The 27892-nt window shown below is 36.9% G+C and overlaps 1 protein-coding gene across 1 annotated transcript in view; it reads right to left on the bottom strand.

Moving 5' to 3' along the window:
• The window catches only part of LOC310889562 (urea transporter 2-like), a 321801-nt gene extending 297860 nt beyond the window's left edge, over nucleotides 1-23941 (bottom strand). Inside the window, exons 1-2 of the mRNA XM_083817147.1 lie at nucleotides 23906-23941; nucleotides 19471-19586 (exon numbers count right to left, since the gene is read on the bottom strand). The gene's annotated coding sequence lies outside the window, so the exon portion shown is untranslated. The remainder of the gene's footprint in view (nucleotides 1-19470; nucleotides 19587-23905) is intronic.
• Nucleotides 23942-27892: the final 3951 nt, after the last annotated feature.

Below are 27892 nucleotides of genomic sequence, written 5' to 3'. Positions count from 1 at the left end.
TGATAGTTAAATCCCTTAGAACTCAGTTAGTGGCAGAAACAAAGTAGGGTTAAGGAGCTGGGCCTTGTGTTTTGTGCAATGACAGAGGAAATGTGTGGCAGGGAAGCAGCTGACCTGAAGCCACCATTTCCTAACTGCAGGGTGATCCTTTTCCTGACCATTGAATAATCCCTTTATCTAAGGGCCAAAGTCACAATAGAGGAAAATCCTTTTTCTTTTTATCACTTTTTTTTTTTTCTCTTTTTGTGTGTGAGACAGCCATATATTGGAAGTTCAGGGATGGAAAAAGCAAATATCAGACAATATTAAGACTCTCAGGCTTCCATATATAGGGAAGGTTTGGCTTGTCATGGCTGACAGTGACAGCAGGCGTTGTTTTCCTGGTCTAGGAGCTAGCTTCCAGACTTATGTCCTCTGTTCTTAAGTAAAAAGTATCGTAAGAGTAATCTGCAGTAGTAAGGAATAACATGTATAATTTCATTTTCATTTAATTTATGAATTCCTAACACCAATGTAAGTGCATATATTTTCACATGGATGCCTTTCAAAAGACTTCTGGGAATCCTGGAAAAGTTTTGAAGTTAATGGATTTGAAGTCACCTCTACTTGCTGTGGTACTATGCCCAAGCAATGGTTCTCAGGAATCTCTGAGTCTCTCCAGCAGCATGGTCTCTGCCATGTCAGGATGCACACACAAACACAGTGTGCGCACATATAGGTAACTTGGAGGGAAAGAGCAGCTGTGACGTTAATCCAATCAGTCAGAAACCACACGGATCTCAAGGACTTCGAGTCTTTAAGGACTGCTTCTGTTATGGCTGTCGTAGTAATTCAAGAAATAGCCAGGATATAATAGCTGGGCTAAGGGATGCTGTATGACTGTATATACTTGTTATGCTCCTTCACATACTGCTCATCACTTTGTAATTCCTGTTAATGGCAGAATCCTTCTTCATAGTCTCAGTCCCACAAAATCTTATGTATGTGCTTAACTTTCTGAACTCTGAGTTGTCCCAATGACTTCAGTATATCTACCCCTAGTGAAAAATTAAGTACAGACATAAATCATTGCAGGGCTGAGCCTAGAGTACAGCATGGTGAATAGTTTCTCTTCAGGAAAGCATTTATTTTCCTGAAGGTACCATTTCAGCTTAAAGTTTTCACATATTTGTGTTATACTTAGTGAGTCAGTAGGGAAACAGGGGTGAAGGACAATTGGAAGTGCCCAAAATACACATTACTAAATACAATATTTTAAGTTTGGGGAGCTAGACACACAAATAAATTTAGATGCCATCCGCAATGTCTTAGAAAGAAGTGGCAAAGAAATTTGTATTTTTCCATGTTAGCCCAAATGAGCAGGGTAATCACCTGGGAAGAAAGAAACTGGAGTTTAAATTTCCTCTCTGCTTGAAAGTATGACCTTGAATTTAAGTCTCCAACACCTTTAGAAAATGATGTCTTAAACAATGAACTATGGAATCTGGAAAGACTGCACAAGGTTAGGTCTAGGAACCCTATTCTCTGGTGATTTTAGTGCTCTCTTCCAAGTGTTAAATATGTGTTAATATTGATCAATTGAAAACAAAGTAAAAACAAGCAAACAAACAAACAACAATGCCACTCCCTTAAAAATGTCATATTTTTGGAGTGATCAAAATCTGAGCATTCTATTTAATCTCATTTTGTGCTGTGGCTGATGTAAAGAATTGGAAGGTATTCCCGAAGATCTGCTTATGACATTGGTTACTCACAGACATGACTTTGAGGTATTCCCAAAGTCTAAATATTAAATATTTAGTATAATTCTATAAAATTTTACATTCATTGTGCTGCTTGCTTGTTTTACCAGTCCTCAAGGGACAGAGAGGATTCTGTATCCCCTTTCCAGTCCATCAAACCTTTTTTCATAATACCCCTATTAAGCCGTACTTCTCCCCAGCCTCCCGTAGATTGTCACTGAGTCATGTCGGAATCAGTGCAGAAACTCCAGCTGAGTCTTGCTGACGTCGGTCAGAAAAAGGGCGATAAAAATTGCCGGAACCCAGAATTCTTAAAAATACTACAGTTAGTGAGACTGTCATTAGTCAGGTCACTTGTGTTGAATTTCAGCTTCCTTTCTGCATTTGCATATTGATTGTCTATGCTTTCTTATGTGGCTGTATAGCATCATACATATTGCCAGCATGGCACAAATAAACGAGCTAATGAATAAATAATAGCAATCAATAGAAACAAACATAGAATTGACTGGCCTCCTTCTCATTGTCCTCACTGAATGAGATGCCAAAGTAATCAAGCGGCATAAATTATAAAATATAAGTTCAACATTAGAGTGTCATTGTTTCAATATTTTAAGAAGCCTGCAGTGTGAGTAAGGCAATGTACTGGCTATAAAACATTTAGACAATTTTGTTTTGCTTTCAGCAAATGCCTACCTCTGCTCCCACTGAAGTCAGCAATAAGCCTCCTGGTGTGGAATGGCTGCAAAAATACCACTATGGTTTCTACAAAATAAAATGTTTGCCTGTATTTTATTTTATTTTATTTTATTTTATTTTATTTTATTTTATTTTATTTTATTTTATTTTATTTTATTTTATTTTATTTTTAATTTAATTTAATTTAATTTAATTTAATTTAATTTAATTTAATTTAATTTAATTTAATTCTGTTTTATTATTTTGTTTTTTAATTTTTACCTAGAGAAATTCTCCTCTGTAAGGGGTTGTTGTGTCATGGAAAACCAGTTTAAGCCAGTTTGCCAAGGACCTGAGGACTTAAGAGACATGCACTTGTTAACAGAGATTTTCTGTTGTCATCTACATGTGTTTAAATGGTGAATTTCTCCTATGGAAGTAGTTACTGAAATTATATTGAAATTGTTTTTAGCAGCTGTATTTCTTCTTGTCTAGCTGCATTTAAGCATTCCCACCCTCTTGAATCTTTATATCACCTCCTTCTGTTGTGCCTTTCATACACACAGGGAGAAACCTTATTTCCATCTGTGATGCTTACCACAAACCTGCTTTAATTCAGTGATACAGGTACCCTCACAGTTTCTTTGTGTTCTTCCTATCTCTAATGACCTGTTGGCCATATATTTACATGCAAGGAGAAACCCCATCGAGAGCTACAATAGCTGTGGAAGAATTTTGCAGTATCCAGCACAAAGGAACCATGATGTTCAGTTTTGCCATAATACAAATACATGTGGAGGAAAAAAAAATAAAAAAGGAAAACAAAGGAAAACAAAACAAAACAAAACAAAAAACCACCACACTACACAATAGCACCATGAGTAGTGACAACAATCACCTGTAAAGTGGAGGGTGCCTTGCAACTCCTGTTCCCTGCTGGATGCCAAATTGTGTTTTGCTAGACAAAGAACGTTCCAGCAGACAAAAGCCAAAGGATTATAAGGGGCCATGTTGCACCCATGTGTAATTGTTCTGAAGTGCCATATATAATTTGCAATTCTTGTATATTGAGATAATACCATGGAGTATTTTTTTTTCTAGTAGAATGCATATCTATTGTTAAGTAACTGATGACAAAGGCTGGCACATTATTAAAGACTGGACCAGGTTCAGAATTTAATATTTCCCTCGCATTTCAAGCAATTTTCGATGTCCACAACTGTCATCTAACATTGTTTCCAAGCTGCTATTCAGTGGGAGAAAAATAGCTATCCATGTAGGGCTTCACGGTGACACATCTGTTATGCTATTTATCTTAAGTGTGAAGACAGGAATGGACTAACTTCCAGCCTCATAATTCAGAACTGAACATAATAGAAATTAAAAGGAGAAAAAGAAGGAATGGCATCTTTGCATAAATGTAGGTTAATGAAATTTCATGTGGAACTGCTTTTGCCAGAATTACACTCCCTGGTTCCTTCCAACTGTACTTATCATGATGTAAATCAGGAGGAGCTTCATTAAATGAAATGACTTACATTGGTCCAAGCAGCTGTAAAACAGATCTGAATGAGGCACAATATCACTGCAAGGGGTCTGTTGGTTGAAGCCTCTCAGTGATTAAAATGATGGGACAAACACTTGAACCTTTCAGACCTGAAGCATGTTTCTCCTCCAAGGCCGCTCTCAAACACTGTATTTTTAAAGCATTCCTCCCTTTGTGCTTCAGCATTTTGGGGTTTGCCCCACCCGCCACTCTCCAGGACTCACCACACACAATTTCATGGAACTTGCAAACATTTCCTGTGGAGCAAAAAAACAAACTTTCTGAACCTCACTTTGCTTCAGGGCATCTAATCTTGAAAGCTATGTGTGCTGTTAAAAATTGGCTTTCAAATCATGGAACTAGGCCTTTAGGGATACTTTCTTTCTTTTCTCTCCCCCCCCCCCCCTTTTTTTTTTTTTTTAAGAAGTTTCAGAACTGCAGAGCCTCAAGCCAAAAGAAATAGTTGTACAGGCAAGTTTTCTACACAGAATCCAAGAGAACAAGAGGCATGCTGAGGTGCTTGCTAGGGGCTATCTCGCCCTCCCGCATTCACATGCCTCCCACAATGCTCCATGTAGCCGATATGAAAATGAATACATGAACTCCTGCATGAACTTTCAAATTGGCCCTGCTTGTTCCTCTCACCTTGGCCATTTCAGACACATTCTTCCTGCACAAGGATGACTTTCCAGCTATTTTACACCCTTTTAAAATGAAATTACATGAAAATAAGGAGTGAGATGGAAAGATACAAATCCTCCTCAGCATCATGTCACCAGAATCTGATAGGCCCAGAGCGGTAGTTATCATAGTTTCTGTGCTGGGATTGCACTTTTCATCTTTAGGATTTTAGCAATGTCCTTTTTAATAATTTACTGATATTCATGGGTATAAGGTGGACACCACTCAATTCCAAAGAACATTCTTCTTTTCCATAGTAACATTCCCATTAACACTGGTTTTACTGTACATAGTCCAATAGCACTGTTTGGCTCCTTATTAACAACTGTTTAGAAAATAGAGTTTGTACCCCCAAATTAACAGGTCAGTAATTTCTTTTCGTGTATTGTTATATGTGTTAGAGATAGAGCTCTGCTTCTCTTTTGTGTTAAACATAGAAATCAATGTGAATATATAGAATATTCTCCTTTCTATGTTTTAGGGCCAAAAGAGATCATGATTCCTCTTTAGTCTGACCTCCTGCAAAATAAGCCTTGAAATTTTGCATTGTGAGCCCTGAAATGGTAAAATTAAATCAGAGAAAATGAATGAATGCTGTCGGATTTGTGTTAAAAATAGCTTTTCAAAGACACAGGAAAGAAGACAAATGCTTAAATTAAATATTTCACACACCAAACAGACTGTTAGATAGAAGACATCTACTTTGGCACTATTATTATTATTTATTGTATATTATGGCACAGCCCCCAGTTGTGCCTTTGTAATAAAACACAGATTCCCTTACCCACTCCCTTCCTGACTTTGAGAGATTGCAAACAAAGGCAATGACCATGCCAAGCTTCACACCCATGGTGAATTTCATACACTGCAAGCTTTTCCTCTGAAACCCAGGTCTGTGCATGGATTATTGTAGATGTGGATGATGTTGTAGCTCTGTGCCTGTGCCCATGCAAGCAAGACAGTACAGCTGATGGGTTTAAGTACATACTCATGTCTCTGTATACTATTTTTAAAGTCATAGAATTCGCAAATGATTTATTTTCCTGAAAGTTAAAAAAGGGAAAACTTCTGGTTAGCAGGGGTCAATGCCAGTGCATACCTCCAAGGAACTGGATACTGGGAGCCTGGTGCATGGGTTGGGGTGTCAGATGTTGCTTCATGTTTCCCCACCCCAGTATTCCACAGGGACAGGAGAGGAGCACTGTATACACAGAGGAATCCTGGCACAAAGCAGATACATTTCTTGCCCCAAATCATCAGCTAGTAGCAGAACAAAAGGGAAAATGCATTTTTCCGCCTCCCAGGGTCACACTATTTGCATGGTGGTCTGTCCTGCATGAGTGAACAAATGTGCGAATATACTATTTTCTCTTGAGTACTGATCTTGCTATGTTTAGCTTACCTACACAGAAGGTTTTTCAAATGCACTTAACGGGTATTAACTTGCAGTTTCTTACAACTCTCCAGCCAGATTGCTGAGCAATTATATACATACTTTCTGTTTTCAGAAACTCAGACAGAGACTCTAAGGACTAAATCAACGTAAGGTGCAGAAATTTGTTCTACCACAACTAATTATCCAATGAAAACCCTCAGTTCAGCAATATATCTGAAAATAGAGTGCTTGGAAAGCCAACCTAGCATTTCAATCTATTTATAATATAAACCTTCATTATAGCCAATGTCATTAAGAGGTTTTTATAGTATATAGCATGAAGTTTTGGTCTTTAATTACTCCTTTAATCTTTGCTGGGCTTGTTCCTGAGAACAAGTTACACTCCTGACTTTTACAGGATAAACAGCTTCCAGGAATGCATCAGACTGCCTCAGGGGTCAGAGAGAGCATTTATTGAACACCGCTCTATTTCAGCCTAAATCCTGACTGATCTGTTTTTGCTTAGTGGAAGTGTAATTATTATAGCTAATTAACAAATGGCCACCCAACATTTTATTTATTTATTTATTTTCCCCAGAGTAACAGAATTTACATAAGCTTTAATTTATTCCAGGTGGCTTCATTTGTGGGGACACTTAGAAATAAAAAACGTGTCAATGTTGTCCATTTGTGTTGACTGATGAATGGCTGATACCACTGGTTACAGCATTTTTCTCTTTTTTTTTTTTTTTTTTTTTACTTTTCCAAAACAGATACAGGGGTTGAGATGGTACACTGCTTCCTGTTACAAATTCATAGGAGACCTTCAAAGGCTGTGTGTTTTCTTTACTGTCCTGCAGTATGACAAAGCACCATTGGAGATGTTTCTTTCACAATGATACACTGTGTTGGTTACTCCTGGAAAAGTCATGGAGGTACAATGCTACTGTTTTCTGGATACCCTTGAAACTTGTGTCAAGGTGCAGGTGATGGGAGAATGACCCTTTGCTATAATCATAGACCTCTCCTGTAAGAACAGAACTCTTTTATTCACCAGATACTCCTTAACAACCCTTAACAGAAGACAAACATTAAAGGAAAAAAGGGATATTTACTATTAAATGTTTTTAACATTTGTTTCAGAAATGGATGCCCCCAAATGACGATTGTGCACATCTTTTTTCCCTCCATCTCTCATCTCCATTTCTAAGAATGTGTGACTTCCCTCACTGAAGAGGATCCTGGTTTGGAGTTATGTCCCTTTAAAGTCCTAATCTCTCCTTGGAATTCAAATTTAAAACTCCTTCCTTCAAGAGTATTTCTGAGGACTTCAGAAATTCAGATTCTTAAGCACAGCAAACCAGAAATATCTCCTTGCCCACAATATAATATTTAGAAATTAGTTCACCCAGTGAAAGGAAAAATGCTTTTTTCTAGCCAGAGAGAAACAAATTCCATCCCCCCCTCCCCTCCCCTCCCCACCCCCCAAAAAAAAAAAATCTCTATTTCATATACATTGATAGCTGACCTGTATGCATGCATGCAAGACTTCATGTGTGTGGTTTGTTCTTAATTCTTGGACAAGGTTCTTGGATGCAGCTGAAGCCGGATAAGTTTTTGACAGATGTGTGGATTGCTGACACTTCACCCTGTTTTGACAAGCATCTGCCTGTTGTAAACTTATTGTGTGACACTAGAGAGTTACTGGTTGGATACCAAAAGCATATGGACCACAACAGTTCCTCAAGTTAAATTTGATTAAGATTTTAAATGGCGTATGATCAGTGTATTGATTTTCTGGAAAGTGTTCAGTTTCACAGAAGGAAAAGAAGAAAAGTTTTATATAAATGTTTATGGGTGTTGTGAAGTAATAAAAGGTTCTTACTGAGAGGTGGCATATGAAAAAAAGAAAGAAGATAGGACTGAGGAAAACACTAGTGGCATTCCTTCATAAGAAGCTGTAGACTATAGCTGAAGGAATTTGTGCTATGACTGTGACTCAACAAAAGATGCATGTCTGAGGAAATAAAGCAGAAACATGAGGTATGGAAGGACATATTACTAAGGTGTATGTTAATAGTTGATAGCTGAACTAATTGGCTTAACAGTAAGTAGTGAAGGCAAAAACTGGCTAAACCACAAAGACTAGGAGACCAGATTTATTACTGCAATGATTCTATAGTGGTATTCCCTAGACTATGTGAAGCCACAAGAGGCCTGGAAATGTACGGCAAATGGTCTGTTCAACTATACCAAACAATAAAACACATTAAGTTCATCTCATACAGCTGCACATGTTGTCTGTGATCAGCTTATTTGAATTGTTGGGGGTGACTGAGCTCATGAATGATTTGTATGTTTGCTCAAACAGATTTGTAATTCCAAGGAGAATCTTCTCCTCAGAGCAATCTGGATTGTTGTTATCAATACTTTGTGTATCTATTTTTATTCTCAGAAATTGTTCACAAGCTAGTATTGATTTCTGAAAATTGATTTATTCATAAACATTCACTAAGCAGCTTTGTCAGTTTCTGGACTAGGAGGTATTCATGAATAGCGCCTTCTCACCCTGAACTGTACATTATGCATAAGGCGTTACTTCAGCCATATAGTATTGCTCCTGTTTCTAGACTGGTCAATGACATTGTAAATAGTGACTAGATGACTAAAGCATAACAGCCAATATTGAATCATGAATAACATATAAATATTCAGAAAAGTTAAATTTGAGGAATACAAGGGATCTGAAAACAGATACCGAAGTAGACTGTGGTCATTCATATACTCATGAATAATCTTATGAGACCTCAGAAGAGAAGAGAAGTAAATCCACATATTCATTTGTGCCTAACCTCATTTGTTATTCCAAGAGCTCCAATCTAACCCAGAGGGAGAGTAAAATTTACATGAAAGAATCATTAGACAAAATGCATAAACAGTCTTTGAAAGACAGCTGAGAACACAGATCGATCTCCTCTCCAAGGCAAGAATGAACCATGGAAGGTTTGAGAGCTCTGCAGTCAGTTGACATCTCTTACAGAGTCGAAAAAATGTTTTGTTATTTTGTGATCAGCTTCAGAAGAGAAGAGAAGAGAAGAAAAGAAAAGAGAAGAGAAAAGAAAAGAGAAGAAAAGAGAAGAGAAGAGAAGAGAAGAGAAGAGAAGAAGAGAAGAGAAGAGAAGAGAAGAGAAGAGAAGAGAAGAGAAGAGAAGAGAAGAGAAGAGAAGAGAAGAGAAGAGAAGAGAAGAGAAGAGAAGAGAAGAGAAGAGAAGAGAAGAGAAGAGAAGAGAAGAGGAGAAGAGAAGAGAAGAAAAGAGAAGAGAAGAGAAGAGAATAAAGAAAAGAAAAGAAAAGAAAAGAAAAGAAAAGAAAAGAAAAGAAAAGAAAAGAAAAGAAAAGAAAAGAAAAGAAAAGAAAAGAAAAGAAAAGAAAAGAAAAGAAAAGAAAAGAAAAGAAAAGAAAAGAAAAGAAAAGAAAAGAAAAAGAAAAGAAAAGAAAAGAAAAGAAAAGAAAAGAAAAGAAAAGAAAAGAAAAGAAAAGAAAAGAAAAGAAAAGAAAAGAAAAGAAAAGAAAAGAAAAGAAAAGAAAAGAAAAGAAAAGAAAAGAAAAGAAAAGAAAAGAAAAGAAAAGAAGAAAAGAAAAGAAAAGAAAGGAAAAGAAAAGAAAAGAAAAGAAAAGAAAAGAAAAGAAAAGAAAAGAAAAGAAAAGAAAAGAAAAGAAAAGAAAAGAAAAGAAAAGAAAAGAAAAGAAAAGAAAAGAAAAGAAAAGAAAAGAAAAGAAAAGAAAAGAAAAGAAAAGAAAAGAAAAGAAAAAAGAAGAGAAGAGAAGAGAAGAGAAGAGAAGAGAAGAGAAGAGAAGAGAAGAGAAGAGAAGAGAAGAGAAGAGAAGAGAAGAGAAGAGAAGAGAAAAAGAGAAAGGGGGTTTTTGTCTATTTACTACAGCATGATCTGGTGAGTGTAGGGATCCCAGCAGAAACTGTGAGGTCTTATTTTGAACCCGTTTATGTAAAAGTGAATGTGAACCTTGTCTTCTCAAAGAGCCAAGTGTTCCAATGACTAGGGCTAGTTTTACTTTTAAAATATAAACTCCTTTTCCTCCTTTACCTACCTTTTAAACACTACAGAAATAAAGTACTCAGATGTGAGACACCTTTTCCATCCTCCACCTCCCCCCCCCCCCCCCCCCCCCCCCCCCCCGCCTGCTCTCCCCCAAAATGGAGTTTAGGCTTATCCAATATTAGCTGGCAATTCAGATAATATTTTCAGGCTTGAAATTTTGACTCTGCTTTGAAGAAAGGCACAGATCAGTATAATTGAGCAGGTTCTATCGAAATATAGTGATGTCGTCGGGAATATAGTCGGTGTTCAGCAGACTGCAAATTATGCCTCTTTCCAGATGCCTATGAGAAACAGAGATACACAGAAGCAGATCTGCAAAAATCAAGGTCCTACCAAGGGGAAGCTAATGAGATCCATAATGTGCAGTGATCTGCAGTTTCATTTCTGCAGTTTTTGCTTGTCTTAACAAAGGAAACTGAGGGTTAAATGCTAACTTTCTTATCAAATAGTGAAATATTAAACAAACACTCATTGCAGCACTGTTGGGATCAAACTTCCCAAGGGTTGTGATGATAAGATTATGGTAAGAAAATCTAGAAAAGAAATATGCTTAACTAGTGAGATTAAACAGGGTGAGATCATCCATTGACGAATTTATCCCATGACCAAGAACAATGTAATGGGATTAATGATGAGGATTTTTGATCATAATAAGATGTGGGGTGATGCCTGAGAGAAAGTTCTGTGGTCACAACAGCTGCAGTGAGTCCCACGTGTAAAGACAACATAATAATGCTTACTTTTCAAAAAGCTGCATCGTGAAGAGAAGTCTTTGCTATCATTTTATGGGAAAGCTCTACAGAATTTATAAAACAACTATAATCTTCCTTCTATTACTATTCTACTTTTGGACTGGTCCAGCTAATGGAAACACTGGGTCCATGGCAAAGGTTTTTGTATAGATAAAACACCCCTCCAAGTAATTTTATTTGCTACTAGATATAACACATGGCACATTTAGCAGATAGGCAGATCTATATTATGTGCTCCCTTTGGCCACAGGGATGCTCTTTCCTGTGGGGTTTTCATATCTGCATATCATTGGCTTTTTCTTCTCACTCGGTGAGCTTAGTTTGGAAACTGTAAGGCTTAGGTCCTCTGAGGACTTTGGACAGAACTCTTTACCCTAGCTTGCTGAGACTAACACACACTTTGTCTCCAGGTGTCGTTCCCAGGAGAAATTCCTTGGGGAGCTCCTAAAGGATGTGTGTTATAAAGAGGTCTACCATGGTCCACCTTGGTCTCAGGGTGATAGATCACCTACTCATGAGCTGGTCACCCTGAGTCCTCTTTGTGGTTATTCTACATGAACTCCTTTCACTAACTTTGCAAGATTAATTTAGGATGATATGACTTAAGCTTAGAAACTTCCCTCTTTCTCACAATAAATTGAAAGCAGAGGTGCTAGATCAAAAAGCTAACTACATTTATTTAGGTGATAATGAAGAACTGTTCTGTAGTTTGACTTTGTCCCTTTTCCCCAATAGGGACCTGATAGGTAGACCTGATCAATGTGTTTGACATTGCTAGCAGAAGAGTAGCGATTCTATCAAAATAAAACTAATTCAGGTTTCTGGTTGCAAAATCTCTTTTGAACTTCTGTGTGAAATGACATAGTCCTACAGAAGCTCCTTATTTGATAAGAAAGTCAGTCTTTGCTTAGGAAAAGAAAGAATCGTGCAAAATTTTATTAACATCATAACTTTTAAAGTATTAGCCCACTGAACTTCATAAAGTCCTGTAATGTATGTTTTCCATTTTATATAAGGGGAATCTTAGACATCAAAAGATGACATTGTGAGCACTGCAAAGTCATTGGTAATAATTATTTTAAAAATTCTTCTGCAGGGTCTCATCAGTTAGAAGACTATTGATGTAAAAAGGTGGGTAAGTGCTCTCCAAAAGAAGGAAGAGAGACTCCTAAAAAGACACAGTCTTAATGGAATTCATTTAATGGAAAGGCACAGTTACAGGTAGTCAGAGAGTGCATATAACTACATATACAGTTAAAAGAAAAAAAAAATACAGTGAGTACATGCTTTGAAGTTTTCCACATAACTACTCTTTCATAAAGAGAGGCAATGCATACACTCTATTGAACCCTAATGGCTTGTCTGAAACAACTTGCATTCAGAAAGCTTTCAAGGAGTGTTTGACTGTTTTCAAGTTTATATTTATGTTTATGTTCCTTACATGTACTTAAATCTCCACATCTTTTTTTTATTGGCTTTGCTTGATTTAGACCAAACCCAGTTCTTCAAATAATTAACATTTTACAGCTAAGAAATCCTGTATAGGTACTTGGTTTCAGCTGAATTTCAGCTGAATTGTATCTAAAATAATCTTAATAACAATCCTAAAGTATTTGCCAACTCCGTCATCCATTAACTTTTTACAGTAGGCAAACATTTGATGTTTTACTGACATATTTCAGAAACATGTACAAGGGGACTAACTAGGCATGAGGGCAAGGGAGTTATCCTTAATTTGTAATTTCCTGTTATTGTAAATTATACCTACTCTGCATCTTTATGGCCTTCTTCCATCTTGAAATGTTACTATGTTACTTTTCTGTTTAACTTATGCACCTTGAATGTTGTAAAAACTACTGTAAAAGTCAATAAAAATGCAATAACATTGTGTCAATCAAAAGCAATGGAGCAATCTCTATTGAGCAAACAATTTGAAAGCTACAGCTAAAATGCAATTGCACCATGTTGCAATTGATTAAAGATATGAATCAGAAAATTAAGTTTTTTTTCCCCAGTTTTAGTTATTACCAGCTTCTTAATTTATAGAGCAGTTACTGTGATCCTATCTAAAGTCCTGTAAAGAGCTAGCAGTACAAACAGTGATATTGTCTTCTGTTGTTCAATTAATATTGATTACCCGTGATCATCTCAAAAGCATAATCATTCAGCAAATGTTGCCACTTCTAGTCTGTTTATGCGAATACTCAGGTAAGTCTTTTTTTTTTTTTTTTTTTTTTTTTTTTTTATCAGGAACACAAAAGCAGCTGTACTAGGTCAAACCACAGGTCAGTCCAGCTCATCATCCCCTATCTGACGGTGGCCAGCAGCAAAGCCCCAGGGAAGACTATAATAATAGGGGAAATGTAGAGTTATCCTTCTTGGGTATGATCTCAGTGATGTGGCTCAGGGACCTCTTGACCCAGTGCTGCACATCTCTGCCTTTAAGAGCATTTTCTGGATTTTTCTCCCCTGCACTTTCCTAATCACTTCTTGAGGCCAGTGTAGACTAAGCATGAATGAGGTTGAGATGGTTTTCAAGTGAAGGACTTGGGGGTTGTGATGATTTCAGACTCTTGTAACTTCACGTTGGAAAATAAAATTTCTCACAGGACCACCATAATGGATCAAAAGTACTGACCTGAGAGGAAGTGATAATCTTGGGATGGGGATATGGGAGAAAGGAGATCTGGTGATTTCAAGGCCAGTGTTGGTAGTTTTCCTTCCCCATACAATTTTGGTGTATGAGTGGGGGTAAAGTAGATTCTTCAAAAACCCAGATATCCTTTTGGTCAATATGACAATTTGATTCTAAGCTGGTTTTATGCATAACAGATAAATAAGCAATCATAAACTATGTCATCATAAATAAAAGCCTTATTGAGCTCAGGCAATGAAATCCAATCAATAGAGGACACTCATCCCCAGTGAAAGCAACAGCTAATGCTCTGCGGTTCCTGGTGGATACTCTGTCATTGTATTTTAAAACCAGAAGGAATTCCCTGTGTCATCAGCAATGACCACTTTATTGCTGGTGAATTAGGAAATGAGCAGGGCTAAAGGTACATTTGAATTCCACAGACTCATTCATTTAGTGCATCTTCCAATTGGGGAGATCACCTGGTTAGCTCATGGCTTTGGGGGGATGTGGAAAAGAAAAACAGGCTCTTGAGTTTCAACTTACCCATGATACTAGATTATGATACTTTCTGTTCTTTCCATTGCAGTGAAGCAAATTAAAGTTGATTACCAGAAAAAAAAACCTAAAGGACTGAGCTAGTCTGCTTAGTCATTTTTGCCACACAGTTATGTCTATTCCTCTGATTGTTTCAATGAGAAATCCAAACCCAAAACATAACATCCACCTTTTTTCAAGAAGTATTACACTTCCTAATATTTACTAGATTGAATATTTCCCTTTATAAATATCAAAATTCTCAATTTAAAAATAGTTCTATTTATTTTTTTTGTGTGTGTGTGTGATGAGCCTTTTAAAAATGGATCATTCCAACTTGAAATTAATCATTTTATTTAAGTCTGAAAAAATTATTTGTTCAACCTGGAAAACCATATAGCTCACCCTTCCCCACCAAAATCTTTTATTTATTTACTTATTTATTTATTTTATGTCATTGATTACTTTTAATGAATCAGAAGTTTTAGAAAACTGAAAACTGTTTATTTTTGCAGTTGTGCTACCTATCCCATGGCATATATCCTGAATACCATCAGATACATTAATTCAATCTCAGTCTAAAAAGTGAACAAACTTCATTAAAACAGTGCAATTCCTTTTGCAAATATTAAAGGAGAAAAGAACAGCAATTTGAAATCATTCATTTCTCTCTTGCTTAATGAATTATTGATTTGTACTTTACTTTTGAATGATAGTGCTCTGATGTGATAAACATTGATTTAAATCTTTATACAAATATTGTATATCATCAGCAGATTATGGCAACAGAATAATACATAACAAGAGAGACCAGAAGGGATGGAATTATACAAAAATCATTATGAGGTGCCATGACTGTGTACTGTGTGTGTGTGATGGGGGTGTATATGTAAAATAGAAAATGCAAATGAAAGTAATACATCCAGGGGGATGATAACAATAAAGAATTATAGAAAGTTTACATTTGCGTTAAGACTGAACAAGGAATCTTGAAAATGAAAAATAATTACTTTCTGCTACTAGTAATTCTTCTAAGCTGACATTTCTTTCAACCAGAAGTGCAGAGCTGTCACAGGTTTAGAGAGCTCTCTTACACCCTGCTCATGTTCAGGAGCTTTAACTTCATGCATAACTATTCACACCAATAGGAACTACATAGTCAAAAGACAAAAGAAAAGTGCTGAGAGCAGTAAACACATAGATAATCCTGTCCACCAAACAATTTTGCATTTCCTTTATGCACCATTTATTTCAGACAAAAAAGCTGCTGAGAGATTTACGTCATCAGCTGCTCAAGGCTCAGGAGATGATTGAAGCGCTGAGCTACGCTTTCCCGGGGAACTGTGTCTGCCCCTCTACTGCCATGCCTGGTAGTGGGAGATCCCATATGGTCTCTCTCAGACAAGTTCATTTCTGGGATCCGTTGTCTGTATTTTGGCAGCCTGGACAAGTCTTAAAGGCCCCTAGGTACAGACAGTGATGGGAAAAATGTCTCTTTTTTCCCTACGACTGCAGTAGGATCCCACTGGTTGTCCTTTCTTTGGGCTACATGCAGTGGGCAGGCTGGGAAGGTCTCCACCATCCTTCTCCTGAGCCCACTGTAAAGTGGTGAGCACCCCTTCAACATTCGTGGGGGAGAAAGCCACGCTCAGGGCATTCATGGGGTTGAAATACCCAGATATTTGACAACACAAAACAAATCATCCATATCCAGCTCTAAAATATTCATATTTGTCATGCAAAATCCTCAAAGGAATATGGCTGCACTGGGACAAAAACCACTCATGCTATCTCATACATTCAAAGTGAATTAAACTTGCAACTAATGAACTATAACTATTATCCACCAGGGCTAAATTAAGATTTTGCCTAGATGGCTACAAAGGATGTGGAAAAAATATTGCCGTGCAGGGACTAACTAGGACCAACACATGCTCAGATCAGCAGAAACAAAGTGGGGCTGGGGAGAAGTGGAAGCTGGGCTCCCTCTCTAACTTCACCAATAGCATGCCCAAGACAGTGGAGAGGGAACTGCTGTTTGTCCTGGTGTAGGCTAACAGCAGGATATGACTGCTTAGATTAGGAAATACATCAGTATTCATGTGAGCATAACTACATAGGCAACATTGGTCTGCTTACTACAAAACCCTGGCTCAATGATGTACCTGCAGATACAACATAATATTAGGTTAATCATGCTAGGCAAGGTATATATACAACGATATTAAAGCAAATTTGTATAGCACTCCATATCACTTTTTTTTTTTTTTTTTTGCAAACACATGATTTTGTGAATGGCCCTGCTCTTCTCAACTGTCTCTCTAGACTCAATAGTCTCTCAAGAATTGGTTTGAATGAGATGCCCCTGAAAATTTTGCCTGAGACTGTTTCAAAGGAGTAGGTGGTTTACTCAGGGTTGAAAGTTAGCTTATCCTAGTCTCACTAAAATCAGGTATCATATTACTATAACTCAATAAAAATGAATTCTCTATTCCCAGGGAAAATTTCTAGTATTAATTCAGAGAATTATTATTTTTTTCCCTGTGGTTATTAATATAAAGACCTAAACAGACCTTTTAAAACTTATTAGCAAGTATACAACAGCTAAAGAAGGCATACTTTATGTATTTTTTTTCCCTTTACACATATTTAAGTGTTTTGGAACGTGGTGTATAATGTACACAGCTCTGATTGTTCAAAGGTAGATCAACATCCTGCACTAACAGTCTTATGTATGGAGTGGGAAAGTGAAATGAACCTTCAGTTTACTGGGGAAAAAATAGAACTCAGGCTGCACACTTGTAATCATTATGGCATTTGCATTATGACAAATTAAAAATTGGTATTCTAGGTTACAGACAGTGCTATAAAGCTGGTATTCTACATTGTGTAATGCAAGCTCATTTAAAATGTACTCTTCCACGACATGATGAGAACACAAATTATAATTAGGAAAGTAACCCAAGCAGAAAATTAGTCTGGAAGAGTAGTCTGAGTGTGCTCCTGGAGACAAAGCGATCCTGTGTCTTAACTTTACTGTCTTGGTATAGGGAGAGATTGATACAGAAGATAAAGACAAGGACACATAAGGCTTTCTGAAAGAAAGAGAAAAAGAAAAAAGCTTTGCAAATATGTGTGCAGGTCAAATCTGTAATGTTCAAGACATGCAAATGTGCACACAGAGAAGCAGCACCAGATCTTACCTGTGCAGTTATTCACAGCATGGGCTGTTACAGCTGTAATATACAGGTCTATACCTGGATTTTTGTTCCCACAATACTCATCATAGGTAAAAATCTAGATTTTTCAGCACAAATCAAGGTCTGTCAAATGCCGCTCTGAAACCAGAGCCCACTTGCACAAGCAAACATACACAATGTTTGTGTACACTTACATACACTTGTTACCAACAAAGGCTTAGCTATAACGGCTGTCATCTGAGTAAAAAACATGGTTTCAAAACAACATTCTGAAATTCAGTTTGGATCAAGAAAGAAAAAAGTCAAAAAGTACTTGTTTCCACTAAACCATAAACCAAACAAATGATCTTGACAAACTTACAAGCAAGCAAGAGGCATATCTGTAAATATTTGCATTTAAGATTTTTTCTTATGGAAAAGTTTTGTGGCATTTAAGAGAAAAGCCAAACAACAAATCACTTGGTAAGTCTATAGTTTCTAGAGAGACTGGAACAATCCCTTGATTAGAAAATTATACCTATATTTTAGATACCTTATCCTGTGGAAAGGAGACCTGAATGTTAGACAGTGGCTACATTGCACTCAAAGGGAAGGATCATAATTTTCTATTAAACCTTATTTGCTGGTTCTGTAAGAGTTGGTATCCCTGAGGTAATTGATAATACTTTAATGTGACTGTTGGAACATATGACTTCACAGTACCTTATGGGATTTAAGAGGTTTATCCTTATTTGGAAAAAGACAACAAGAAAAAGAAATAAGTATTATGTCCAGGAGTTATATCATCTCCAGCCAGAAAAAAAAAAGCCAGAAAAAGCCAGAAAAAAAAAAGTGGAAAAGGAAAGGAAAGGAAAGGAAAGGAAAGGAAAGGAAAGGAAAGGAAAGGAAAGGAAAGGAAAGGAAAGGAAAGGAAAGGAAAGGAAAGGAAAGGAAAGGAAAGGAAAGGAAAGGAAAGGAAAGGAAAGGAAAGGAAAGGAAAGGAAAGGAAAGGAAAGGAAAGGAAAGGAAAGAGAAAAGAAAAGAAAAGAAAAGAAAAGAAAAGAAAAGAAAAGAAAAGAAAAGAAAAGAAAAGAAAAGAAAAGAAAAGAAAAGAAAAGAAAAGAAAAGAAAAGAAAAGAAAAGAAAAGAAAAGAAAAGAAAAGAAAAGAAAAGAAAAGAAAAGAAAAGAAAAGAAAAGAAAAAGAAAAGAAAAGAAAAGAAAAGAAAAGAAAAGAAAAGAAAAGAAAAGAAAAGAAAAGAAAAGAAAAGAAAAGAAAAGAAAAGAAAAGAAAAGAAAAGAAAAGAAAAGAAAAGAAAAGAAAAGAAAAGAAAAGAAAAGAAAAGAAAAGAAAAGAAAAGAAAAGAAAAGAAAAGAAAAGAAAAGAAAAGAAAAGAAAGAAAAAGAAAAGTGCTCTGCTTTAAGGGATCAGGGGTTCAGTTTGTCCAAAAAATAAAAAATAAAAAAAAAAATAAATGCAATGTTTGGTGAGTTGAGTTGAAAGTTAGATGTCTACATAACACACAAGAGTTAAAAAGTGAGAATTAAGACATGAGAGGATGTATTTTCTGCAAGGGTAGCCTGCATCCTTGCCTGTCAGTGCCTGTAGCATCAGTAAGGACTTCAGCAAAGCAGGCATTTGTTAGAAGAATGTGTGAAAATGTTACCAGATTGCAGAGCAACACACAAAAGCCCTTGTGCTGAACATGGAGCCCAGCTCTTCTTAGTTACCACCAGTGACCTGGAGAATTTATTATAATTGCTGCAGACATTGCCCAAAATATACATCCTGAATAAACCTATGATCTTGATTGCAACTGCATAAACCAGTAACTCGGTGCACCTTTGCATTGCCTTTTCCCTGGCTATGGACTGTTGTCCTAGACCGTTTCTGTTCCCATGTCTCAACAAGTTAGAGAATCACTCACTGAGCAGTGTTCCTGCTCTAGACATTTTTTTAACATTCCTTTTCAGTTCCTCATTTCCTTTTTTTTTTTTTTTTTTTTTTATTTGTTTCGCTTTTTGGATGGGTGGGGGGAATAAAAGTTACTTGATGATTAGGGAAATATATGAAAACATCAAAACATATTCAACTCCAGACACAGCCTTAGCCCCAAATCCATTATCTTGGCTCTGCAAGAACCCAGATTACCTACAGAGGCTCCTGCTGGTCACTGGGGCTATACCATATTCACCTGATCATTACATTTATTTCTATCGCCTACTTACAGACTAGTTGGAGCATCTCATTTTAATGACAAAATGGTGTGGAGGTTCAGGTGGCAGTCAGTGGCAGTGATGAGAAATCCAGTCCAGGAAACTGCTCCAGGAAAAGCTGCTTGTACCTAAGTGAAAAGAGCAGATGCATTATGGCTAGTTGCTCATCCCATTTGAAGGCCAAGTTGTATTATGTGTATTTGTTTCACATTAGGTTATTCAAACTTAACTTTTTATGTGCTACTTCCCATTTGTCCAAGAGTTTGGGAAAAGGGGAATTATAATTTCACATACAATGTGTGGTCTGAGGGAGGGTGAATATACGGCTTGTGTGTGTATTTAAATCCATCACTTCTCAGAACCTTCTCCAGCAGTAATGTTTAATACAGACTTTAATACTGTGCTTCTGTTCACTTAGAGGTGGTTTAAAACCATGTCTGGAGTAAGTACACATTTAAGAATTGTTGTCCAGGGTACAGAAACTTCCTGACTTGGGCTTCAGAAGAAACCAAAAACTCCTAAGCAAAAATTAAAGTAATTGCTTATTGTTGAAAGTCACATAAACACCTTTGTGGTCAAAGCTCCTTTTTAAACCTCATCACCAGGACATATATTGCTAATTCGCAAGAGCCGTTTTGAAAATTTTAGGCATATTATTTATTTATCTTTATATTCAAAATGTCAAAAACATTTATAACAGAGAAGTACTTCCTGTAAAGAAAAAAATGGGAAAAGGAATACAAATTCATTTTTAGTGCTTGTCAGAGCCTTCACACAGGTTTTAGTTTTGATTAAAAGAAAACAATACACAATCATCGACCACAAAAACAGCAGTGATGATGTAGAAGATTTGGGCAACTGGAAATTTCATTTTTGATTACCAATTCCTGCCTTTTTCATTCATCTCCAATATGTTTTCAAAGAAATGCCTTCTGGAAAATATCTATATATTATAAGCTTATTTAATTTTAAAACTCTGGATTGGTGACATTTACAGGATATTTAACACTTTCCAAAACTGTGATGGTATTTATATTCCTGGATATAGTTTTAGGAGCCTAATTTCAAGTTTAAAAATACTGACTCATAGACTGCTCAAGATATATGAGAAACGTCCTTTAGAACACGCGTAAAATGACAAGAATAAAGGTGTTAGGCTAAAAACCTGGTTGAAGAAATAAAAACCCACCAGGAAGACTGTTAATCTGCTCATGTAAAACTGCACCGAGCAGCCTGCAATCTCCTTATGTAAGGTTTCTAACCAAAGGACGTCTTGGGCTGCAAAAACACTTACTGAGCTGGAATTGCAGCTCTGTGATGGATTATCTGGGTAGACTGAGGATGTACATGCTAGGCTGTAACGTACAGGGTACCGGGGGGGGAAACTTGGTTATTAACATTTTATTATTGAATTAGGCAATTGTACTTTCAGAAAGTTCAGTGTTTCTATTTGATGGAGTTCTCTGAATCCAAGAAACAGGGTGCAAATATCTTATGAATTGTATTTTCTATGTTGGCACCTTTCAGAATGGTTTTGGTGCTTCTCATATGGACCTGGATTCAGGTGATAACAAAATATCTGTATTTTTGACAATGTCAACAACAACAACAAAAACAAAGAAGTTCAAAACAAAAGTGTTTAAGGTATTAATTATAGTGGTTGCAAGAAAAAAAAAAAGAGATAACAGTCTTTACAGTTATTCTATCAGAGGACAAGACAGACTCAAAGCTGTACTTACTTAAAAAAATACCTCGTGATTTGAACTTCTCTTCAGGATTTTAGAAATTTTGGGATATTTGGTATTTTTCCGAAAGCTTGAAACTCATAGTACAATCTTTTTGGTGAATTTTCTATCACTTGTTTGAATTGAAGTAATTAGAAGCGTACTGCTTTCCTAGGGCTTTTCAGCACCTCCTCCTTTCCACCCTCCTACAGGTTAAAACATGGTATGATATATCAAGACTGGCCAAAAGAAAGAAAATGCAGAAGCACATTTGAGAGCCTCAGACTTTCAAACTGCAAGAGACAGGGATGAAAGTTGCAGACAAACGTGCACCCATGCTGTTAGAGTGTGCAGCCCCAAGCTTAAATGTAATGCCCAGTTGAGAAATCTACCCTTAAGTTTCAAACTCACAGGCTGCTGCCCTTGCTGCCAGACTACTGCATTTTTATTTAATGACATCATTATGTACCTTGACTGCAATTAAAGACCATGTTCAGCCAATATACAGGAGCACTTTGAAGGGGCAAAACCCATGATTACTCTTTTTATGTTAGGGCTTTTTAAAAAATATCTGGACATACAGAGTTGTCATTACAGACTTCATAAATGAAGTGTGTTAGTGCTCTTTAGCACGAATACAGTGAAGAAGATTAAGTGCAGAAAAAACTCAGATTTAATTCTGTCTTCAGTAACTTTCCCTCTCCTATACAACCTCTGAATATAGTTCCTGCAGGGCTTTATCCATGGGGACAATTCAGTAGCCCCAGTGATTTACCAATGGCCAGAATTCTGCATCAGGTAATGAACTGCCAGCCCTATTCTCATATAGGTGCCCTATCAAAGGTTTTCTCTCACTGATTTATGGAAATGACTCTTCCTGTGGAGCTCCCTGCCTCAGGACACCTCTAGAAATACAACTGTAAGAGCTAGATGTTGTGAAGATGGGGGCTAGCTACTCTAACCTGATCTGAGAGGTTTTCTTGAACTCTGATATGTTCCATTTTCTGCATCTCCTGTACTGACATACATATCTCCCTACATCATTTCCATCCCTGACCAGTATTAATAGACTTCTATTTACTGACTGTCTTATGTCTATCACAGTGTATTGGGTTTATGTGGCAAGGTTTTGGTGGCAGGCGAGCTGCAGGGGTGGCTTCTGTGAGCAGAGCCCAGCAGCTGACCCTCTTCCATTGTATTTTCTCCCCTCTTCCTTTGAGGAGGGGGAGTGGAAAAGCAGTGTGGTGGAGTTTAGTTGGCCGTTGGTGTGAAACCACCACATGCAGCCTCATTCATTCAAGACTGCCTGCAAGTTTTCATCCTTCCCTAGCACCACAAATATTCCTCAAGATAGTATATGCCATACATACACGTGTATGTCCAGGTGTGGCTGCAATGGCCCTGAGATATAGGAAAACGTTAGTGCTGTGGTCTGCAACACAATGTTTTATCAAGTTACATTGCTCAAAAGTAAATTCCTTTCTGCTTTAGTGCATATTTGTGAATTGTTTAACTCTGCTATTTTGATGGGCACCATTGTGAATTAAGCACTGCAGCAGGTAAAGGTTTCTAACTTCAGCTGAAAACCAAAGCAATGTAGCTGGGGCTGTAAGAGCATCCTCTGCTGTGTGGCTGAGGGAGGCTGGGGGTGCTGCAACCCTATTCAGCACTTCATCACCACAGATCAATGCAAACTGAATGACCAAATAACTTTCTAGTCTCTTTAGCTTCCTGGGTCTTTTATTTTAGATTGGGGTTGGTGTGCTGTGCAAGAGCCAAACAAATAAAACGTCCGTGCTGAAATGTAAGAGAAGAGACAGAAGACTAAAAAGAAATAGGGGAAATATTTCTAACACTGTTTTGTATAACTGGTTTCCAGCATCTCCCAAATCTACTGGTGTCCCTTTAAGAATGCTCTTATCTTTGTTTATAGAAGCTGGTAGCATTAAAAATACAGTAATTAACATGTTCATAATGTAAATGCTAATCATTTAACATGTCAAGCATCTTCATCCCCTACTGAATCAATATGAATTATTAAAACAGACTCTTTAAGACCTTTAAAATCAACTCTCAAAGCATGCACTAAACAACCACACCGCTGGCATACGAGAGCACCAAGTTACAAATTCATGTGTTAGACTGTCTGACACACTCGTTCTCTTTGATGAGAAAAAACAAAGACAAAAACATCCCCCCAGAATCTTATATTCAGAACTACATAATCTGTATGCATAAGTGAAATAGTTTTTTTTTTCTCAGAGTTTTTTTTTTAATTTTATGTATTTATTTATTTAAGTAGTTAAGCCCTACAGAGTGGAAAAAAAAAAAAAAAAGGAAAGAAAAAAGAGAACTAACGTATTCAGGATAAGCAATAAGTTTTTCCACAACAAAACTGCAAGATGGTCCCAAAAGATCTTGAAACAATAAATGTATGAAGTTAATAAAAAACAAATAAAATAAAGTAATAACAAGTAATAATAAAGTAATAACAAGTAGGATAAAAGCTAAAGTACCTATCTTTAAAAAAAATTTTTGTCAAAATTGTTAGTGGTCATGAAGAATTCTGTATGCACATTTGGAAATTTATTTTTAATATTACAAATAAACACTAGCTCTTAAAATCAAAGTTATTTCCATCTTTAATGTAGAAAGGACAAGAAAAATTTCACATTTTCAAATGTCTGCAAATTAGAGATGAAATTATTAGACATGCATCTTACCTCAGATCCAGCTTAACTATGTTTCAAGAGAGTCATGAAGTAGCTTTTGTGAATTTATATATGTATGCAGACAAACATCTGCATGAGATGGCTGTTTCTTGATCAACCCATTGAAATAAGATAACAAACATTAATTTTTGCTGTTGTTGCTTCTGTTAGAGATATGAAATAAAAGTGAAGTTTTGCAATTGGATGAAAGCAATCACATAAAGAGTGGATTTCAAATACTTTCATATCAGATTGCACAATGTTGGTGTTAACATCTTGTTCTACTTGAACAATCAGATAACAGCCTGGATGTTAATAAGCCAGAGGTTGTTCTTGCTTTGTGAAAATCTTCTATGCCCATTAAGTTAATTGATAGGCATTTTTCACAATGCCACAGTACTTTGCTACAGCTATCTGGATTCAGATATCAGATATATCAGATTTTCTGTATCTGGATCTGCCTGATTTCAGGTATAAGTTGAAGTTCTACGTGGTTGATCCTAAATCTTTATTGTGAGAGAGGAGGAAACTCATTTTAGAGTGGTTAAAATTTTACAAACTTTGTGTACTCAGAAATAATGTATGAGGGCTTATACATCTGATTGGAGATAGGAGCTCATGCATCTTGCTTTCCTAGCACGAAAAATAGATCTTGACCTCCCACCACCCTCAACTAGGAAAAAGTTCAGTATACTGCCTCAGATGCTTGTACATAGCACAAATTATATTCAAAGGGTAACTAGAAGAAGGAGAACTTCAGATCTGAGACAAAATAAGTCAGCTGCCGTTAGGAAGGTTTTTCATGCTTGTGTCAAGAAGCAGCTACTTTATGTTTGGTGGGCATATCTTCCTGCCAACGTCAACCCTTTTACTTCACAGTAAAAATTCTTTTCACAACAGGGTATGAAACAGGCATGATAGATGCGAGCATGGTCTACTAGTTTCTAAATCATTTAATTATTTAGAAATGTTGATTGGTTGGCCTCTTCTTACAGATAACTAGCTATAGGACAAGAGGGAATAGCCTCAAGTTCAGCCAGGGGAGGTTCAGGTCAGAAATTAAGAGAAATTTCTTCTCACAAGGAGTGGTTAAGCATTGGAAGGGGTTGCCCAGGGAGTTGGTGGAGTCATTGTCCCTGGGGGTGTTCAAGGAAAAGTTGGACCTGGTGCTTAGGGACATGGTTTAGTGGGTGACATTTGTGGTAGGGTATGGTTGGACCAGGTGATCCTGGAGGTCTTTTCCAACCTTAATGACTCTATGATTCTAACGAAAGACCTCCAAACAGCTCTTGAATTTCCCAAAAAGTTTGGAAAGGCTACACAGGTTACCAGATTGATGTGGGTGCTTGGAGCTCTAATACCTGCCTCTGAAAATAAATACAGTCAGACTTCAAAACTCTTTAAAAGGTGGGGCAGCTGAAACAAAAATCTTGGTAGATTTCCCTAGTTATATACTCACAACCTGAAAGTAATTTTGACACTTTTTTTTTTTTTTTTTTGTAGTTGTTGATTTTAACTTATGTTCCTGGAGTTAGATATCCAGAGTCAAAATCACAATGCAATTAGGTTTTACAAGATATTAGTTGCATTGCAATTTCACAACGCAAAGAACACACTAAGCAAACACTACGTGAAAATATTATTACAGCAGCTAGGGAAAATTGGTAAACCAACCACAAGAAAGACTGGGACTGGCAAATGTGAACTTCCCTGACTGTGAGCAGTGCCAAGAGCTATGACCAAACTGGACTTGGATTTTCTTCAGTGATAAGACAATGGTCCAGGAGAGAGAAGGTGAGGCTGAAGCCATGAAGGGGAAGGAAGAAGAGGGACGAAGAGGGGAGATGGTACAGTTGAAGGGGATAAGCTTTGGAGGTGATGGCTGAGATAGTGACCGTGTAAATATAAGCAAACAGTATGATTCTGAAACTACTTTAGGACTGTAATTATGTGATAGTATTCCTATTACAGCCCTGAGTGAGAGAAAGAACGTAGAAATCCCTCAATATGTGTAAAACACAGATGTTGGAAATAAGAATTTTCTATAACACATTACAGAACCTCACAAAAGAAGAGACCCTAGAGCCTGTCAGTATAAAATTGATCAATAGCTGGTATGAGTAAGCTGGTAAGAGTGCTATGTGAGACTGCAAATAAGACAGGGTGGTTCAATGGTTTCATTTGCTCTCTCTGACACTCCTAATGCTGTAAGTTGTTGTCCAGGCTTAAGCCTCCCAGGAACTTACAGTATGCTCATGTTGTCTTTTACTAGATGATTTGCTACAATTTAATTTTGCAGGGACGTAAATGGACACAGCAATATCAGAATGTGGTAAAAGGATTATCATCTGGAAAAGCTTACATTAGTGACATAAAAGGAGGACAGAATAGAAAGCAAGCAGATACAACTGAGTTGTGATGAGATTACTTGATCATGCATAACTCTAAACTGAGTGTCTTTAATGTAAGGAATTATTCTTTAGGGAAAGGAATACCAGGAAACAGAAGATATTGTTCATTTAATGTCCATATTATTTCCCTCCAAGATTTAGCTTTTAAACATATGTTTTTTTATTTTAAAACAATGGTAATTTGTTCATTATCAGTTGAGGAAATTGGGGATAAAGTACAGACCTTAAGTATTCATGGCTATAGCCCAAGCAAATAGAGTATCAAGACAAGATATTAATATACAAACCAGCTTGATATTGTCCAGGTTTAGATTCTGTACTATGCAAAGAAGGTACCAGGAAAAAACCTCTAGAATCTGCCCTATAACTTGCTGCCAGCTTTGAGTATCTACTGACTTAGAAGAGATACAGCCAGTAGTTTGACATTTCTGCAGGAAAGTTACGGTGAGTGACAACTCTATTAGAGCTGCAGACACGGTGAAGTATACAGTATCTGCAGTGACAAACTGTCTACTGAGAAGAAAAATCATGGGCTTGTCATGTATATCTGATCCTCTAATTACACATACATATGCAGACAGTGTAAAAGAAAGAACTACTCCAACAGAAAATATTTCCATCAGGAGTAGGCTTTCAAACCTCCGCAGGTCCATCCTTTTTAAGGTATGACATCATTGCACATATCCCAGAGATTAATTCACACAAAGGTCTGGTGTTCTCAGGGATGGGATATTAAAAAGAGGGACAGGGAAAGGAAGTGAGGTCACACAGTAGTTTGTTTAGTGAAGACTAGAAAAAGCTAAAGCCAGTATCCTTCAAGTCTGGCCACAGATCCAAAATCAGGATTATCTCACTGGGGGAACTAAGAAGTTGGTAAATTTGACTTTCAAATGGCTTATTTCTGGCTGCTGTAGAACTTTTGATCTCATCTACCCTAAAGTCTATTGCCACCCAAAGAAGACCTGTCACCTCGGAAATCAACCTGACTATACCCTACTTATTTTCAAGATCCTGTGCACAAATTTGGCCAGCATCAGATATGACTGACTTCACAGAACAGACACACAGAAGACTTGAATTCAAGATGAAAACCCATTTTGATTCCTGTATTATGCTGAACAAAAGAAACAAAATTCTCATCAAGTTTGTTAATTTTATATAGAAAAGGGATATTCATCATGTATTTCACATCAACTATGAAGCTAGGTCATTAACTTTGGTGAGAAAAAGAATGTAGTAAGAAGTATGTATTGCAGCAGAGTTCTCTGCCTCAGAGGCCCAAAGAGTCTCCATTTCATCAAATGTCATCATCCCCATGAGCTCTTTCAGCAAGTGACATGCAAGACAAGATGTGTTCCTTGGTTTGATGATGTCCATGCCATGGAAAAAAGATATGGACAAGATCTTTCTATCATCCGCCATTCCTGATACAGGGAGGAAATGTGTGCCATTTTTGAGAAACACTGAAAGCTGTTATAGAGCTTGGGACAGAAAGACTGACAGACTGGTGGCTGCATTTACACATTCTGAAAAAGGAGATAGAAACAGACTGCTGCAATATAACAAAAGGGTATCATTCTTGCCTGAA

This window comes from Anser anser (genome assembly GCF_964211835.1).
Source record: "Anser anser genome assembly, chromosome: Z".
NCBI classification, from domain to species: Eukaryota; Metazoa; Chordata; class Aves; order Anseriformes; family Anatidae; genus Anser; species Anser anser.
Note: the sequence above shows the minus strand (reverse complement) of the source record. Positions and strands in the feature narration are given on the sequence as shown.